Raw genomic sequence first — 18,732 nt, 5'->3', positions numbered from 1 at the left:
ATTGGTGAAGAAACTACTACAACACGATGACCTGTGTCACTGCTAGAATGTGTCCGAAACAATGGACACAAAACGAAGCACCATTCATTATGATACAAAAGAGATACACCATGTCTTGGAAAGAGTGAAGAAGGATGGAGAACACCATTGGTGGGAAACTCTTCTTGGATGGTCACCAACAGCAATGGGAGTTTTTAATTTCATGCTTCACCCAGTCGTGATTTTACTAAGTCTAACTTTAATATGTCTATTGCTTATAATCATATTGTGTATAAAAGTCTGGTACATGACAAAATAAATAACCCAACTCTAACCACCCAAAACATACAAACTAATAAATAGCAAATAGCAATACTTCACTATCTACTTCCCGTGGATCTGTAAGCACATAAATTATCGATATACTATTTATGGCACAGAGGCAAGAGGTGACCGTACCACCAGTGTGACATCGAGGTAAGAGCATCACTCTCAAAACATCTGCTTGATGTGCAAGTGAAAGGCAGATGTGGGAGAGCAGCCGTGATGTTTGCTTTGTGAATCCTGCCACTCTGACCGTGTGGGAAGCCTTCCAGTAGGAAAGCACCTCTGTCAAGTCTCGAGCGCTCAGCAGCTCTATTTGCACAGATGACTGAACACACTAAGGAGTAGGACCAGAAGCCCCAGCCTGTGACAATCCTCAGTCCATCCTCATACCTGTGGAGCTGTTGATGGGTGCTGCTGATTCCTTAGCTGAGGGCCTGGAGAGGCCACACATCTCCTCCCCAAAGATTTCTCTGTGGTTCTCGATGAGAAACTCCACCAGGCCCATCACCTGCACACATCAAACCATGGGTTTCAACCCAGGTGGCTGAAAACATATCAAACAGCCTTTCCCATTTCTGACCCTTGCTTTTGCGCAGAATGCTGCAGCTGTGGGGCTGCTCTTTCAGGCAGCTACTCCACAAGCATTTGTTCAAGAAAGGAGGCAGCAAGGTACCTCTGAACAGCAAAGCTCTGATGAGCCTGGAAGGCTGTAGCTGGCTGGTAAATACAGCATACCATGCCAGTCACCTCCACTAGCACTTCCAGCAGGTTGTCCTTGGCTAGGCTCAGTATATTTGGCCCAATGTGGATGGCCAGACTGCTGGAGCTTATCTTGCTGGTAGAACAGTTTTGGCTGATGTGGTGGAGCAGGGAGAGCAACCACTTGAGGAGGAGATTGGCTGCAGGCAAATTGTTGCCACCCTGAGGGAATGAGAACATAACGTTAATAAAGTAGAAGTTGCCTACACAGGTCACCCAGGATTGCCTAGGGCACCTGGAAGCCAGCGGCTGTGTTGCGTAGCTTTCCAGGTGCTCTCAGCCAGCTTTCAATGCTCCCATGTGTCAGGAAGGAGGCACGGCGTTTCCCAGCTCCTGATTTCAGCCAAGCCCGCTCAAGGGAAGGCTCACTGGCCACATGTGCTCTACAGCAGATGGACAACCTTTACTAAGATACGGACACCTCTCTCACCTTCTGACACAAATTGCTTCATGGAGCAACCTCCAATGCCTTCAGAAGTGCTCTAACTAGAGAAATGCTTCTCTGTGCCAATTTCCCCTGAAATCCAACTGTAGAGCAGCAATAGTGAGCTGGCAGAAAACACAGCTTTTGCAAGGAGACAGCTGCTTTGCAGGCAAGTCCCCAGCCTCCACCGATCCCTCCGGAGCAGGCAGAGCACTTGTGACACTTACTCTTTCAGTTCTGACACCTTCTCCTGCTTGCTCAGCTTCTACAGAGTGTGCATCCGCTCCTCATACAGGTCAGCCAAGAGGAGCTTGGAGGGGATGTTTCAGAGGAAGTCCTGCAATGCCAAGGGCTCCAGGTGAGGTTTTGAATACTCCCACCAGCACCACAAGGAACAACCCTGGGATTCTGGCTTGCAAGGAGGCAGGTGGGTTTTGGCTACTTGCTCTCACACGTACCCATCAGCACTGACAGATCAAGGAGCTGCTAGGCTCCAGGCCAAGCAAACTCCCATTCACCTATAACCAGACCTCGCTCTCCTCTGCCTTCTGGTCACCCCTAAATCTCCATGTGCCTCCCTGACGATACTGCAGAGGAGGAAAAGGACACGAGTTTTCCAAAGGCATGCCAGAAACCAGGGGCAGAACGAGAGGAACAGAAAAGACGACAGGACAGAGAAACACCCTGCACAGAATTCGAAGTCTGATAACCAGAGTTGGGCTACACTGCGGCTTTAGCTTGGGGTCCCAGTGAGGTTGAATCCTGCCACAGAAGTGGTCCCTGGCAGGCCAGCAAGGAGCTCTTCCAGCTCCAGGTCAGAGGCATTCATCTTCAAGATGACTGCCAGCAGATATGCAGGTTGGCTTCCCAGGTGGACATCCCCTTCGCTGTTGAGGGCCACCCTCAGTTCCCAACCAGCTCTCTTGCTGTCTGCAAGCCTGAGTATCCCCTCAGTGGATGGTCCTTGCTCCTGCAGGATAGCCCGCTGCTCCTGCAGGGATCACAGGATGACAGTTGTTTCACTGAAGACAGGCCCAGGGCAGGTGAACCATCCTCAGAGACAGGAGCAAGTGTGGATGGCTCTGCTTTCACTGAGGCAGGATCAAGGGGTGGCTGTATGTAGCTGACAGGGGAAGAAGTCAGCTTTGGCCATTACCCCCACTTGCATTGGTCTGGTAAACCCATGGTCCCTCTGCTGGGGACACTGCCTCTCAGGAGAAGCCAGAGAGATGGGACCCCCTTGCCAGGCTTGCTTACCTGGAGGGGCTAGGGCAGCGTGCCATTTTCCCTCAGAGAGTTGCCAGGGGCTTGCCAAACAGAGCCCCTCTGCAGCCGGACCCTGACTGCCCGGGTGTCTCTGCAGTAGTCAAGGTCCCCCACAGCACAATGGCCCAGGGCAGTGCCCTCTTCCTCCTGGTCCCACCTGCTGCAAAGGAAAACAAAGCAAAAAGCCATGCAGGAAAACCGCCATGCAAGTGCTCTTGGACCCTCTCAGCACTGTCTGCTGGGAGGGACTGATGTGCCCTGTGTGAAGGGCAGCAACAGCCCCAGAGCAGCAGAAGTGCCCATTTGCAAGAGGAGGAAAGAAGGTCCTACCTGCTTTTCTTCTCAAAACTCACCTGCCAAGTGGCCAAGCCCACCGTCATTGCCAGACAGGACCGGTGGAGGCCACTGCTTGGGTCCAGCCTGCAAGAAACATGCTGCACTTACCGAGTGCAGCAGAAAGGGCCACCAGCAAGCTACATCAGCCACCTGGCAATATCTGAGAGCTAAGGACAGCCAAGAGGCTTTGCTATAGTAAGCGACCCAGGATGTACCCAGCGACTCATGACACCCACACTCTTGGAGGCTGGGACACTGGACCCTCCAAAAGAAGCTCACTCCATTTACCCAAAACAGCAAGAAGTGGGTGAAGCAGAGCGATTCTCACCTTTGCTTGGCCCTTGACCAACATCTCCAGGCTCCTGGCATCTAATGTTGTTGACTAGGCAAGAGAAAAAAAGCGGAAGGTGGGAAGCGAGGCATCTGATGCTCAGCTGGAGAACCAGCAATGCTCAGAGGTGCTCTGGTGGCAGAGCTGACAAGAGAGAGCCTCACAGCATTGTAGTGGCTCAGCTCCTTCACTAGGAGCTTAATGGAGGACAGTGGGGTCACCCTGGCTCCCTCTGCTCCTTCTGGTCATCTGTGCACAGGGAAGGGACAGAGAAAAAGCTCTGTTAGACTTAGAAGGGATGCCAAAACACCCAGATACCACCCAGTAGTCAAGCAGAGAGCAGAGCCAAGGCTGGGCAGGTGTTGGCTGGACACACATGGCCAGGCAGCTCAGCCAGCTCTGCTCAAGAGCTGCCCACAGCAGTGGGGGCACCTCTCCCCACCCTGGGAGCCGTGTTTCTGCTTATGGCTATACCTGGAGCATGCCCCACATGTGAGCATTTGCTTCACACACTGAACTGCCAGGCAGGGCCTACCTAAGGAGTGTGTCCACCCACAGCTCTTTCAACGCTCATGAACTGCAGAAAGAGAGGACAAAAAAACCATCAGGCTCTGCTGCTCCCCAGCCTCTGGGCAGACATAGGCGCCTGCACAGCTCTGCCCCATGGGGACAACCACAGAAGCAGGATGAAGCCTTGTGGAGCAGGACAGAGGCGCTGCCAAAGCTCTGGCTCCCTCTTTCCTTTCAGAGGAGCTGCTTTTGCCCTGCTGTTTGGGTAACAATAAGGCATCACTCTGGCCAGGGGATGGAGAACGCGGAATGGCCCCTCCTCCTTCTTGTTCCAGCTGCCTGCATGTCCACCCCTCAGCCCCCATTTGGCAAACCCAGCCTCCCTCCCTCCTGGCATGCTGCCCTCTCCCTGGCCAGGCGCTGCACCGAGGGCAGAGGCAATTCAAAAGATGGCAGGGACATGTTCAGGAACCTCTCCTGCCCCTTGCCACCCCCTGACCAGAGCTGCCAGACCCCAGAGAGGCCAGGAGGCGAATCACACCGCACCACCCAGCCTTGCCATACGATGTGGCACTGACACCAACCAGAAAGTGGCAATGTAGGACCAGATAAGGACGAGGGAGTTGCTGTCCTCAGTGCTGCCTTACTGCTCCTCCTCTTCGTCCCTGGCTGCCTTCTTCCTGCTGCTCACCACACACAGCTTGCCCAGGGCTAGGTGGAGCTGCGGATGCAAGGTGGTGCCAGGGCTGCAGAGAAGAGTGTCAGGGAGTGACGTCACTTGGCATCTCTGGGGAGCTCTGCCCGACAGAGGCCTCCAGGCTCTGGTGGCAACAACCAGAGGCTCTGTTGGCATGTGTACTGCCCCTTGGGCACGCGCTGGCTGCTAAGAGCCCGGTTGCTCACCTCTACCATATGTCTGCCACTGGCGCAGACATGGGTGCATCCAGCACCAAGGTCAGGCTGCTCCCAGGGTGTCCCTGTCCTGGTTTCAGGGCTGTGGCTTGGGAAGAGGAAGCTGTGGCCTGAGAGTCTTTAACTTGGTGATGAGCAGTGACTGCCTGAAGAGGGGAAGCTGCCTGTCCCTCATCATGTGGCCCTGGGTCACCCACATGCCCTCACTGAGCACCAGCTCAGAGCTGATGTTGGGTAATGCTGAGATGGGTGCATGCTGCTCCATGGGGCCAGAGCCTCTCTGCAGAGCAGACAGCGGCAGGCATGAGAAACACTGCTGGTGTGGGGCCCGGCTGTGCCGGTGTGTCCCTGAGCCACGGGGGGAGCCCACCTAGAGCCACAGCAGCAGTTCACCTGGCCCATCCTGCTGAGGCCAGGAGGACCATCCCATGGGACACACTCGCAGGGCTCAGGACAGTGCCCAGCTGGCCCGAGCAGGGCTGGGAAGTGGGGTCCCGGTGCCGGGCAGTATTGCTGCTCGGTCAGAGCCTGCCTTTCCCCAGTGCCGCTCTGTGCTGGCTCAGTGCTGTCCCTGCAGGCACTGGGGTCATGGCTGGGGCCAGCGCCAGATCAACAGAGCACCCTTTCTAACGCCAACGGTTGTGCTGAGCGTCCTATCTTCCAGTGTTCAGCAGGGATGGTCTTCACTCTTCTGTCAGCAATTTAGTGATGGAGCTGTGGCCTGGATTTCAAATCATCAGGAATGTGGTGTTGCCATATGCTTAGCAAGGAGGTCCTTAAGCCACTGTGTTTTGTTCATGAGTATGTGTGGTTTTCCCTGAATTCTTCATGCCCGTATCTGTGCCATCCACAAATTACTGTACATTAGTATGCCATACAAATATGTCTGCTTATTTTTTATGAAAAATGGATGACAGTGACATCACTCAAGTGCAAATATGATGTGAACCATAGTCGTTAGGGTAAAGTTAACACAAGTTATTGCACAGCTCTGTTTAAATATCAGTATTCACCTAGCTCATTTGAATGTAGAGCTGCCTGGAAGGCATTTCTCCGTTTCTTACTTGTGGTACTGAAGTTATTTGATATTTGGAAACTTGTCTTTGCATGCAGGTGTGATCTCATCAGCTTCTGGCTGCAAAACACATACCTGTTTAGAGCCTTATTTCTGACTCAGCTATCTACGTTGCATAGCATCAGCTACAGATTTATCTGTGGCTCAGACGAAAGCAGAGTCATTACTGAGTCACTGTTGCCTCAGGGACAAAAATGTCAAATCCTGTCATCTTGCCCAACTTAGTATATTCATTTTAGTATGAAATTCATTTAGAATACAATAGATAAGTGCTGACTCATTGGTCCAATTTTCTGCAACATGTTTTTGATCTCAGCTAGAATTCAGGTAGTGCTTTTTTTTTCAGTATTATCATTAGTAGGTTTGAAAGAGGAATTGATCATTCATCTGGTAGCTGGCCAGAGCTGTGCGTAGTGTTCAGAAGAACACTTGGCCTGACAGAGGAAAATGACCACTTTGCTGGATATTTAATAAATGTAGCTGGCACTGTCACATTTATTTGGGGTTTCAGTGTTTCAGAGACAGTTATCTGTCATTCATATACTGATCTACATGTATGGTGGCAACAGTTTTAATCATGAGGCATAACCCAGCTATAGTAGCTACTTAGGTACTGTATACACATGAAATAAATACACGGTCCTTGCCCTCAAAGGGCTTACTATCTAATGCCAGGCCCTGGATGATTTTTCACAGCAGACTTTCTGGTAAGGTTTTAAGTGCTCAGGACTTTGCTTTAGACATTAAAACAATGCCATCCCTGTTGTAGGGCTGGGACACCGGGGCAGATTTTCAGGGCTGTGCAACAGGTGCTCCGGGAACAAGGTCTTCACACCAGCCGGTCCGTCAGTGCCACATACTACCCCAGTCTGCAGGCTGGCTGCTGCAAGTCCACCTCTGAGTGTGGCACTGGTGCAATGGCAGATGCACGCACCCATGACTACAGAGAAATGTGGCTGCAAGTGGGTAAAACAGGCGTGGATTGCACTGAAAATGAGGCTTGAGAAAAATAATAGCAAGAGTCCTAAGAAAGAGATGCAAAATGCTACCTCTGGCTTCCATCACACCTGCTAGGGAATTTTAAGCTTTCTCATAACAATGAAATAAACTGGCGGCTCTGTTTATAGCTGCTCAAAGGCTTGACCAAATTACTGTTTTGCTTTAACACTGTAGTCAATAATACTGGATATATGTGCTACACTGCAGTAGAATAAATACTCTGTCTCTGCTCACCACAGAAATGAGGTACTTGCTAGGTAACTGCCTTAACCCTTCCCATGTGGGAACCATGTTTTTTTCTTCTCCTATTTCCTTAACTTATGTCTTGGGTTTGGGTGGAAAGAGAGAGCACATAGCTAAGACAGTTCTGCCAGTTCTAGCTTTGGTTTCTGCGATGTGAGCTCTAATAGGGTCATTAATGCATCTGTTTTCCCAGGATGTTCTCTAACAGATTCATGTTCTCTAGGACCTCAGCAAGACTGATCTCACATTGTGGTTTTTTCCTTATCTGTGGGACCAATAGTTATTCCACCGCAAACCATGAATTTTTAGATAGATGTGACTGGAATTGGTCCACTGGGTCAGACATTTAGCTAGTGCTAAATGGTGAATAATAGATGAGAAGCAGCACAGGAGGCAGTTGTAATGGGTCTTGAACGTATAGAATAGTTGCTGAAAAAAAGATGTTTGCAGCAGCATTCAGCACACAAACAAGTGTGGAGAAACGTTCTTGGTTGTGGTCAGTGAATTTCCAGACTACCAGTATCACGCTCGTAGTGTGAAATGTCGCATTTTAAAGAAACTTTGCTCTTTTTTTCAGAAGAAAATATTTGATGAAGCGCATCAGAGATTATGCATTTTTCAGAGTTAAATGTACAAACAGAGAGTACAGTCTTTGCCTTACACAGGTCAGTAAAAGAAGAAATCCTCCCTATGAGCTGTCATGGGGATGAGTGCCATATGTCTCATGGCAGCTCCTGCATCCTACACAAAACGACTGTCTCCAGAGTCTCTGGGCCACTTTCAGTCACGAGATTTCATCTGTTTTGTAAATGCCATTAGTCTTGGTCAGTGGTTAATAAAGGGCCTGAAAGAACTGGAAAATAATTGCTCCTCATTTTCAGTTATATGCTGTTGGTTTAATCTTGATAAATGACGCATGGTAATTTAGTCTTATAAATTGGCATCCGTTTATGAACATACATAATGGAAGACCTTGAAACACACAGTCCTGCGTGTATTTTCATATAGGCCTTTGGAAGGGATTCTTTACCAGAACATAACCTCTACCATTAGATACTGAACCCTGCGTTTGCATCCTGTGGCTCTCTTTCTCGTGGCGAAATTGTGTCTTGCCCTGAGCCTTGTACACCATGTTGGAGGTTAAGAGCGCATTTCCCAGGACTGTGTGTGAACTTCCAGCACTGCCAGGAGCATCTACCACACTGCACTGTGGAAGGGCAGGATTTATACGTGGACGTCCTGTTTTCATCTCCATCTGCCACCTTTTTCCAAAAGAGAGCAGCAGAGAGTCTCTTGGATCTAACCGATGGAGTGATTTTGAAGAGGTGTTATTCTGATAAGTGCATGTACGTTGACCGGGTAAAAGAGCCTGGTATTTTTTCAGCGAAGCGTAACCTCTCTCTGGCTGCAAATGGCGGCCTGTCCCACACACGCAGACAGGACAGCTTTGAGCAAGTCCTTTTACTTTTAAAGTCGTTCATGACAACTCGTTTCTACTTGCTTATGTGCTGACTTTTTGAATTTCAGAAATAGAGGTCTAGCTATTTCTAATGTAGGCATCTGTGAGAGGCAGAATTTGCTACAGATTCAGCCCAAAGCAGCGTTACTCACACCTGGGCGCTGGGCAGCCCGCACTTCCCATAGAAAGAAATAAAATTGAAGGACTTTTCCTGTCACGTCCCCTTTCCACGTTGACGCGGCAACGCTCACTGCCAGGGCCTGAAAACCAGCCCGGCCAGGCCCGAGGCCGCGCGCCTTTGCGGGCGGCCCCGCGGCGGCAGGGCCCCAGGCCGCCATCCGGCCCGGGGCAGAGCCGCACAGCGCCCGCTAGGCGGCAGCAGCGACCCAACTGCCGCGGGCGGCTCCGGGCCTCTCCTCGGCTCGGCTGGGCTCGGCTGGGCTGGGCTGGCCTGGGCTGGGCTGGGCTGGGCTGGGCTGGGCTCGCCTCGGCTCGGCTCGGCTCGGCTCGCTGCCCGCGGCGCCTGGCCGTCCTCCCGCTGAGGCGGGCCGTTGGGGCCGGCGGCGCCTCCTGCCTAGCGCACAGGCAGCCCTAACTTAGGAGTTACAGTAACCGCTGTGGTTAGTCTGCCTTGTCTGTGACAGCGCTCCTGGCAGTCTGTAAACAGCACCAGTTTCCCGTTGTTGTAGTATATTTTAATTTATACGGAGAAGTGAATGCCGGGATCGGCAGATTTAGGCGCAGACATGCTTTGTATCCCACACTTTTCTCAGTTCCCGTCGTGTGGCACGGGCTACCTGATGCCAAACTGTTGCCATTTCCTCACAGCTGCGGCAGTGAACGAGTGTAAACCCGGCCTCTGCTGAGGTGCAGGCTCTGCCGTCTCCCACCGGCCCAGTTTGGGAAGCGGGGAGCAGAGCAGTCTCCGGTCGCACCGGGCTGAGCATCCGCTGTGGCACGGCCGAGTGTAGGGGCTGAGAAATGCGGGGTGCGGGGAGGTGCAATTGGGTTGTGAGCTGAAAACAGGGAGCAGATTAATGAGGATATGAACTTGCTACGGAGGGAATTGCAGGGGGTGTGTAGAGGCTTTTGCAACGTGTCTATGTTTGACATAATCTTTCCTCCCCCCTCTATACGCAAGTTGGATTTAATTGCCCAAATGTAGTCCTTTGCTGTCACCTTTCAGAGAAACTTCTCATCATGATAAAGGTGTCATCACTGATACAGCTCCATACATTCACAAGACCCACTGCAACAGAGATGGAACATAAACCACGTTTATATGCACATCTGAGCGACAGTGATAATGCAGGCAGCATACAGGCAAATGCAGCTGAGCTTGTGCCTTCTGAATACACTGTGGTTTTGAGCTCCATTGTTTTGAGGTCTTCTTGGGTCAGCCCTATTGTGCATTTCCCTGTAGCCCTTCAGATGCTCTCTCCTAATCTGTATGCCCTGTGCTATGCACACTGTATCCAAGTAATTAAATTTCCATGACGAAACCAGAAACAAACCTTATAAACCCTGTCAGAGGTAGGAGAAAGACTCACTGTTGTTAGGTGGCAGGGGTTAAAATGTAAAGCCTTAATCAGCAGAAGAGCTGTCAAGTCTTTTCTGGTACAGGTTGAAGGGCCAAAAAGTCATGGATTTGCAGTGGTTCTGAAACTCACGCTGTAGGTCGAGGAGGGCTGGACTTCCAGAGGCATGTTCTGCTGTGTTTCAGGGAGTAAACGAGGTGGTTGTATCTGTCACATTTATCCAAATCCTTTCATCTAAGGAAGGAAAAAGGAATCAAGATGAATCCCTAAACAGTGGATGAACGATTTCTATTAGATAGGTAGTATTTTCTATAACTTCAAGAATAATTCTGAGTCAATGTCTCCTTTGCATAATATAGATTGATTTAAACTTGATCTAAATTGAGGAGTGCTCCTAGTAAAGGTGGAGGAAGGGTTTCCCTCCAGTTGCTCCCTGGCAAACTCCAGCACCAGCGGCAGATGATTACAGAAGCTGTCCTCATGGGACCTTTGCGCTGCCAAGGGAGAAATGTTCAACCATGCTTTCATTTGCGAGGTCTCTCGGGCAGGCAGAAGTAAAACCAGAGAGAGCCAGACTGTGCCTGGGGCTGGCCAAGGCATTGCTTTTTCCTGTCAACAGGAGCAAACATTAACATGCCATAAAACTTAAGAGTTGGAGCTCTTTTCTAGAACTGTTGCATTTAATGCCTACTTTTATATAGAATGATTTATTGTGTATGACTTCTTAACCTATACAATGTCTTCCCTATCTCCCCTAAATCTGTGACTTTGTGTGTCAGTAAGCTTATTATCACTGTTTCTTCTTTCCTTGTTTATGAGAAAAGAAACTATGCTATGTTATTTTTCGGTTATCTGATTTGATGAGGTCTATACACCAATAGTTTTTGAGTGCACCCAAGATAGTCTATACTATTCAATACTTGTTAAAGGTGAAGAAACAGAGACATGAAATGTAAGAGGTGTCACCACAAGGTGAAGTCTGACAGAGACTGAATGCAAATACATGTGTGTTTGTATTGACAATGGTCATCTGATATGTTATTTTATCTGTATGTTGCTCAGTTTTCAATTTATGTAGGAAGACTAGAAAATGGAGCTACTGTAACTGTGATTAGGTATGTCTTTGCATTATTTGCATTGTCTTTGCATTTAATGGAAAAAGACTTTCTAGTTTTTTGTATCTGCATATTGGGTTTTTTTTCTGTTAGCATCAATTTGTGTTGAATTCTCTCACAGACTTTGCGTAATGATGGTAACTCTGGATTTATATTCCAAGGCACTGATGTTTCCTTAAATTTTCATGAAACTCTTATCATTAAGTATCAATATTTATTTCTTTGTAAGCTTAAAACTATAAAAGAAAACAAAATATATTAAGCAAATAAATACAGCAAGAGTAGCCAGTGAAATAATGCAAACAGAGCAGGACATACTAATAATTTCAAAAGTGAAACAACCCTATGTTCCTGAAACTGAGGTTCAACAGAGGCTTGCAGGCAGCCTGCCTAATGGCAGTTACGTAATAGCAATAATTTGTTGCCTGTCTGCAGAGCCCTTCTTTTTTTTTGCCCCCCCGATAAAATGTTTAGCACACCTTGTATAGTGCAGCAGGGGCTTGAGCACATGAGTTCATTGTTTCGCGGTTTGTACCTCCCTTCCCCAAATGTCTGGAATTTCTGGTTACCCAGCAACTCCAGGGGCGTCCAAATCCTGCACTTTGCAGTATGTGATAATGTCTGTATGGTCTGGAGCAGTCTTAGGGCTGAAAAGCCACGATGCTTGGACCTGCAAAAAAGAACAAGGAGTGAAACCTGCAGACTGCAGTACCCAGATTTCATAAGAGTGGGTCACAAGGAGCATTTCAGCCATGGTGATTTATGAGTTTGCAACCACTTTACCAACACTATCTTGCTTCTACTCATCCTGTCTTCCTGGACATTTTCCATGCAACCCAAGACTGTGATGCCTGATAACTGTAGGACTGAAAACTGCGACACATTAAACAGACCTACATGTCATGGTCTGAGTTTTTCTGCACCCACTGGTTCTCATCAGTTTAAAAAAATGACTGCCTTCACCTACAAAGTGCTTATTCATGTAAAATGGCAACAGTGGTATTATAATGCAGTGGCTTTATAATGCAGGAAGGGCTTGGGTGCTGACATTTTTTTCACTTTCACTTTCTGGTAGAAAAGCATGTAGCTTAGGGGGGATCAGCAGGGTAAGGAAAGGAAAACAAGCATGGGAAGTTACCTACCTGTCTTTTCCTCTTAGCTAAAACTAAGTGTTCCATATGGGAAACAATAACCTTCATGAAAATAGCCTTTAATTATGGTGTCAGAACTTTTGTGTCAGAACTTTTTGTACAGAAGTAACAGACAACTTTTGTGAAAGCAGGAAGCTTAACTCCATTAATGCTACAGCTTATGGAACTTTCACAGTCTTGTGGTTCTTCCTCTCCCAGATCGTCTCTAATTTCAGTCCTCCCCCCAAAATTGTAATTGGAGCAGAATGTTGGAAAAAACTTATTAAGCATATTGTTCCTGGTTAGATGCAGTCTGATCTCACATGATTGTACTCTGCTGTTCAGAAACATCCTCATCTTGTAAAGCAGACTTTCCAGAGAATGACCGAGAGATAGTGAGAGTTTTGTGCTCCATGCACTGGATAGCACCTTATTGAAAAGTTGTGGTAGGCCTCATGATGTATATAAGGGATAAACATTTGACTGACGTCCTTAGCCTTACACTGCTGCATGTTGATCTGCTAATGTCATTGATAGAGCAACCTGTAGATAGATACTCAACTGCACCTGGTGTTGCAAGATCATGGCACAGCGATGCCTGGAGATTCTGCTAATGTAATCCTTCCAGGGCTGTTCTTTCCATCTACCTACTAGAAATTTAGTATACTTCCAAAGTCAAGGAGTTTCAGGTTGGGAGTCTTCCTTGATTTGAGGGGGAAAGAATTAATATTAATGATTAAAGTCTTTGAGGAAAAATGAAGACTAACTACCAGTATGGTACAGCTATACAGTTTTCAGAAAACAGAGGACTGTCAGGGGAAATGAATAGCCAGTTTGTACAAGGCCTGGAAGACACAGAAATGTGAACAGTCTGCCTGCTCCTGGTTACTCCTCTCTCTGTTACATTTAACCTGATAAATTCTAGGGGAAAAAAGCAGATTTTAGTTTTCTAACTCATAACAATATTCTCATAAGAATATTTTGCTAATTCATGTCTTATCACCCCATAAGGTAACTCTGCTGGTCACAGGCTGCTATCAAGAGACATATAAAGGCTTTGAAATCTTAAGTTGTGGGAATGGAGTATAGATGTCACTTAACAGGAAAAGTGCTTGCAATGTAGACAAGTCTTTTATTTGAAAAGTTTAGATATCTTCCCAGAAGATTCAAAAGCTGCATGTGCACTGTGGAAAATATAAGGGAGAAATGAGGTACAAATGCACATTTAGTTCTAACTGACCTCTCTGGGAAACAGCCAGGAAGATCAAAAGCCAAGCTAAAATACTTGAAAAGTAAGGCATGAACTGATATTATCAGAAATTCATCAAACCACAGTGAAGAACAGAGCAAGATGAACTGCTGAATGTTTGCAGAAAAACAGAGACAAAAAGGCTGGATGATATGGATGAATTAGCCACAGAAGGAGAGTCAAAGTGGGGAAGGAAAGAGAGGCATTCTTAAGGGAAAGAGATAAAAATGTAGTGGAGAATTTGGAGAAAGGAAAATGTCTGCTCCAAAACTGGGCCTTCTAGATTGTAGAATGAGGATAAAACCCATCAGGAGTTCAGAAAGATTGAATCAAGAGCAGGACCAAGACAGAGACTGAGGTGCTTCAGAAGAAATGTGGACATTTGTGGGGAAAAAATAATGTTTACTGAAGTAACCATAATTTATAAGTAGAAGAAACTTGGATTGAAGGACAATACTCATAGAAAACGTGAAATACTAATACCAGCATGTATTATGACAAAGCTGGTAGTTCATGAATCCTGGAAATTAAAGTAGGAGCCAGTTAGGAGAAAAGGTAATAAATGCTATATTGTGTGTCTATGCTATTACCTTAATCATTCTGACTTTTATATTAAGGACGCTTAAGCTAAAAACCCTGCTCATCGCGTGTATAAATATTAACATAAAATAGAAGATGTCTCAGATCGATACCACATCCACAAGCTATTACATGCCTTGTAATCAAACAAAATATTTAGTTTGTTTCAGAGTCAAGTTTATTTAGCATTTTATTAACACTAAAGGATACCCTATCATCTCTTATCTGTCTTCTTAAGGAAAAAATAATTCCTTTTTAATTAGGTCATTGCAGTTATGTGCTGCTGCCATTATATAAACTCTTCCTGGTATGTAATGATGGACAAATACAGTATATCATTTATATAGGTTTGATGCTGGCATTGAAATATTAATATGCAGGCTGTAGAACAGGTAGAGCAAATAGACTTCAATGATACAAATTCTTTTCCTGAGTCCTGTCTCAGTTCTGACCAAATCTAAGGCTGGCAAGGGAAGTTAGGGTCACTTTTCCTAACTCTGCTATGTACGAGGACACAAGTTTATAGGAAATGCCTACACTCAAGTTATTGAATAAAATCTACTTTTCAGCAACTAGAATTGTAACAAAGGCCAAGATACGATTATCCCATATACCTAATTCTGAGCTATCCACACCCACTACCTCATTCTTGCGTAAGGTAGAGTCAAACACAGAAGTGGGAGGGATTTAAGGGTGATGTTGGTTGTTGCTCTCTTGGAAAGGAGATGAGTGATTCTTCCAGAGAAACATCAGTTTAACCAAACTCCATCAGCTAAAGGAGTTTATTGGCAAAAACTATACAGATAATGCATAAAAACATATTCAAGCAGAAAGCTCAGAGAATGTTGAATTAAGCCAATTAAGCCTAAATTTAATCATTTAAATTTAGGTTTATTCTGATAAAATTATTTTAAGAGGTATTTTTAAAACACCTTGTATATAAGACTGTTTAGGCTTTGAAACATCACTGCATGTTTTTACACTTAATACAGTATAGAGTGTATTTTCATTATATAATAGACATATTAAAAAAATCCATGGATTCTGAACTTAGCAATTCTTTGGTAAGCACAATTACAGATTCTTCTACAAGTAATGATAAAGCCAGTTCACTATTTGTGTAGGTCTGATGCTGCCACTGGAATATTATTGTAAATGGGCAAATTATACAATTTGACAAAATAGTAACTTGTTAGTGAAGCACCATATAGTTACTGTCCAGAGTGTCTTTCAGTTTAGTAGTAGCTTCTTGGGTCTGGAATAGTTTAACTACTTAGTGCGTCCTGGGTAACCTTTTCCCCAGAACCCTTATTGTGGTGAAATGTCAGACTGTTGTTGTTGTACATCACTTGTAAAGAATAATCATGAAGCAGAGACGGTGAGTTAACAAGGTCAGTGAGTGTACAGATGACTGTGCAGGTCTATACGCAATAAACACGCTGTATTGCACAATTTGCAATGGTGTTCAGAGCTCTTCCGTTTGCAGCTGTTGTTCTGCTGATGCTATTGATTAGTCCTTTGTCTTCTGTGCTTTCCAGTCCAAAAGCAAGCTGTTCCTGCTCAGAGGGGCTTTTGCCTCATCCTAGTCTCCATTACTCTGTGTGCAGCAAATAACTGATATGAATTGATGTTAACTGCACCTAGTCAAATGTGTCTTTCAGGGTAGAGATGGCCACACTTTGGCATGTAAGTTCCTTGTAACCTGCAAGCAATTCAAGCACAGCTTCCATGCTAGAGGGGTGTGCCATTTGACTGACAAGGAGTCTATGCCAGCATAAGATCTCATAAGTAGCCTCTAGCTGTGGGAAGAAGTCGGCTAGTACAAGCTGATGAATTTGGCTAGTCACACCAGCACTTGGTGTGCATGCAGCACACACAGCCTGGCCCTGTCCACAGTGAGAAGCTGCTGTCATACGTGAACTATCCCCAGAATTCTTCCTTCCCTCAGCTTTTCAAAGGATCTGGTACATGTCTCATGACCAGTCAAATGAAGCTTTGGGTTGTGGCTCACAGATTCTTAGAGCTCTTTCTTATCAACTACAGATCTTTTCACATTCTTACTTTCCCTAACAAGAACTGCTTAGTCCTTCAAGCATTAAAATGTGTTATGTGTTTTGCCTGTCATGGTGGAACTATTATCAATAATATCTTGATGACAGTGCAGTCATTATGCTACCAGACTTCGTCATAGGTCAGCTTGTTATATCACCTTATAAAATATTCCATGTTGGTTGTGAAAAAAGTTACCTTCTGTTAAATAGCCAGGTTTCATACTTGTCTGGCAGAGAGGTAGGTAGGTATAGCTTGGTATAGCTTTAGTCTAGTAGCGTGCTTGATCCTGTGTTGACCACATATTCACTGTGAGAGTTTGAGAGACCATCTGAAACGATGGTTCTTTCCTTTTGCAGGAGCTTGCCTCTGTGTGTCTAATGGCATTCTCATTCAAGGTGCTTATAATGTAAGTGAACTCATTAGTGACTTAAAATTCAGTTCTGTTGATGGATACAAAAAGAGAAGTATACTCTCTTCCAAAACTTTCTGACAAATAATCTTAGTGATTTGTTCAGAGCTGTTCCAAAGCGAGTACAGGCATAAAATGTTGCTCCGCGTAGGCCATCAGTAAGGGAATCATTAGCATGAACAGCTTCTATTAATCCCTCCTACAAAGCTGTATGAAAACCCCAAACTTTTGCAGTTTGAATTGAGTCTGAGGACCTATTTTGGAGGCTACAGATCATCATGCCCCATGTCCTAAGCAAGACAAGCAGGACATGCTCTAAGATGCATCTTCTTTTGATGTTCCTTATAACAACAAAGTGCTTGCAAAAGCTTGACTGACCTTTACTCTGTCTTGCATCGCATCATGGAGTTGTTTCAAAATTAATAGCTGCTCTTGGACAAGAGAGACTTTCCAAGAATCTTCAAAGTCTGTGTTTCTGATTGCATCAGAGGTTTTAATAAGCTCATGGAAGCTATGTAAAAGTCTAGGTTTTACTTCTCCCTTTTCCTGCCTTTATATAGTAATAAATGCTATGGAAATTGTTCCATAGTTTGCCTGAAAACTGCTTTTTGATTTCTTAAAGTAAGTGTTGGCAGCATATGAATGCAGGAACACTGGTGCCCTATCTACCACAGAGATCTTTCATCTCATACAACTTGATCTCGATTTATTGACAAATTGACTTCAATCCAGCCTGTCGGCAGGTATGTCTGACCAAGATAACAGAGTCTGAGGAGTGCCTCTTTCCTTTTCAAACAGAAGCTGACTGGCCTTGTTACTGCCAGCAAATCAGCTTGGATGTTTCCACTTCATATTGTAAAACCATCGCCATGCTAAATGACAATCCTTATCTGAGCACTTTCTTCAAATAAAGTATACCTTTTGTGACTGTGCACAGTCAACCTCACTAGCTATTTTTATTCAGTGCAGCAGCTATGTCAGTTGCCCTTCAGTGTTACTTTGCATTCTGGAAGGCGGTTTCATAATTTTCTCCTCTGTGTATAGAAATTTCAAATGGTAGCTGTAATTGACTGCCATAATGCTTGTTTTTGACCACAGCAAGGAAGAATTCAGCAGACACAGCATGTGATATCTTCTAGGAAAACAAGCCATTTTTATTCTTCCCCATTGTAGAAGGTTGCTCAGTAGTCCTAATTCACAATACAAAGTTATCTGAGAAGTCACAAAACAGTGCTGTTGTCTTTTTATTAATTTTATTACAGCACCCTGTATTCTAGGCTGGCTGTATGCAGTTTTATCCTCACATTACCACCCTTCTGCCTTCATCCCTTTCTACAGGATTTCTCCCCAGCACTGGCAATTGCAACACATCACTGCCACTGAAAGAGCTATACTGGCTTATACCGCACTATCATGGACCTTTTTCTGGGTCAATACATCATTGTGCTAAGTGTCTCCACTGCTGTGAACTTATTATATAGGTTTTTTCACCATTTTTGTAACCAACAATTTACATGCTAAAATTAAACTTATTCAAAAAAATGTCAGCTGCACATTCTGACAAAGCCACATACATAGTTTAACTGGTCAGCCAAGCCTGTTTCCCAGGGAATTGCTGACAGACAAAATCATGACTACCAAAAGTCAGGTGCTTGATAATGGAATGAAATGTGGAAATCAGCTTTTGTAAGCAACGAGACCAAGAATATGAAGGTACAGCTGTTGTCAGTGCTAGTAATCTGTTCCCGAGAAATTTGTCTGTTTTCTTTCAGGGGATCAGGACTATTTCTCCTCTGAACTCTGGCAATGAGATGTAATTAATTCCTATGGTCTGAATTCAGTTTGAGTTCCATTCTTTGAAGAATATTCAGGTCAAAACAAGTGGTGGGAAAGTTTCTATCCTGCTGCCAGTCCAATATGAAAAGATACTTAGAATTTGAAGTCAAACATAGTTTATGTAATGTTTTGATATAAAATATGTGGTAGCTGTTCATCATTTATTTGCAGTTGATATCTGTAATAGCAATTTTGTACACAATG

This window comes from Ciconia boyciana, chromosome 2 (assembly GCF_034638445.1).
Source record: "Ciconia boyciana chromosome 2, ASM3463844v1, whole genome shotgun sequence".
Classification (NCBI taxonomy): Eukaryota; Metazoa; Chordata; class Aves; order Ciconiiformes; family Ciconiidae; genus Ciconia; species Ciconia boyciana.
Note: the sequence above shows the minus strand (reverse complement) of the source record.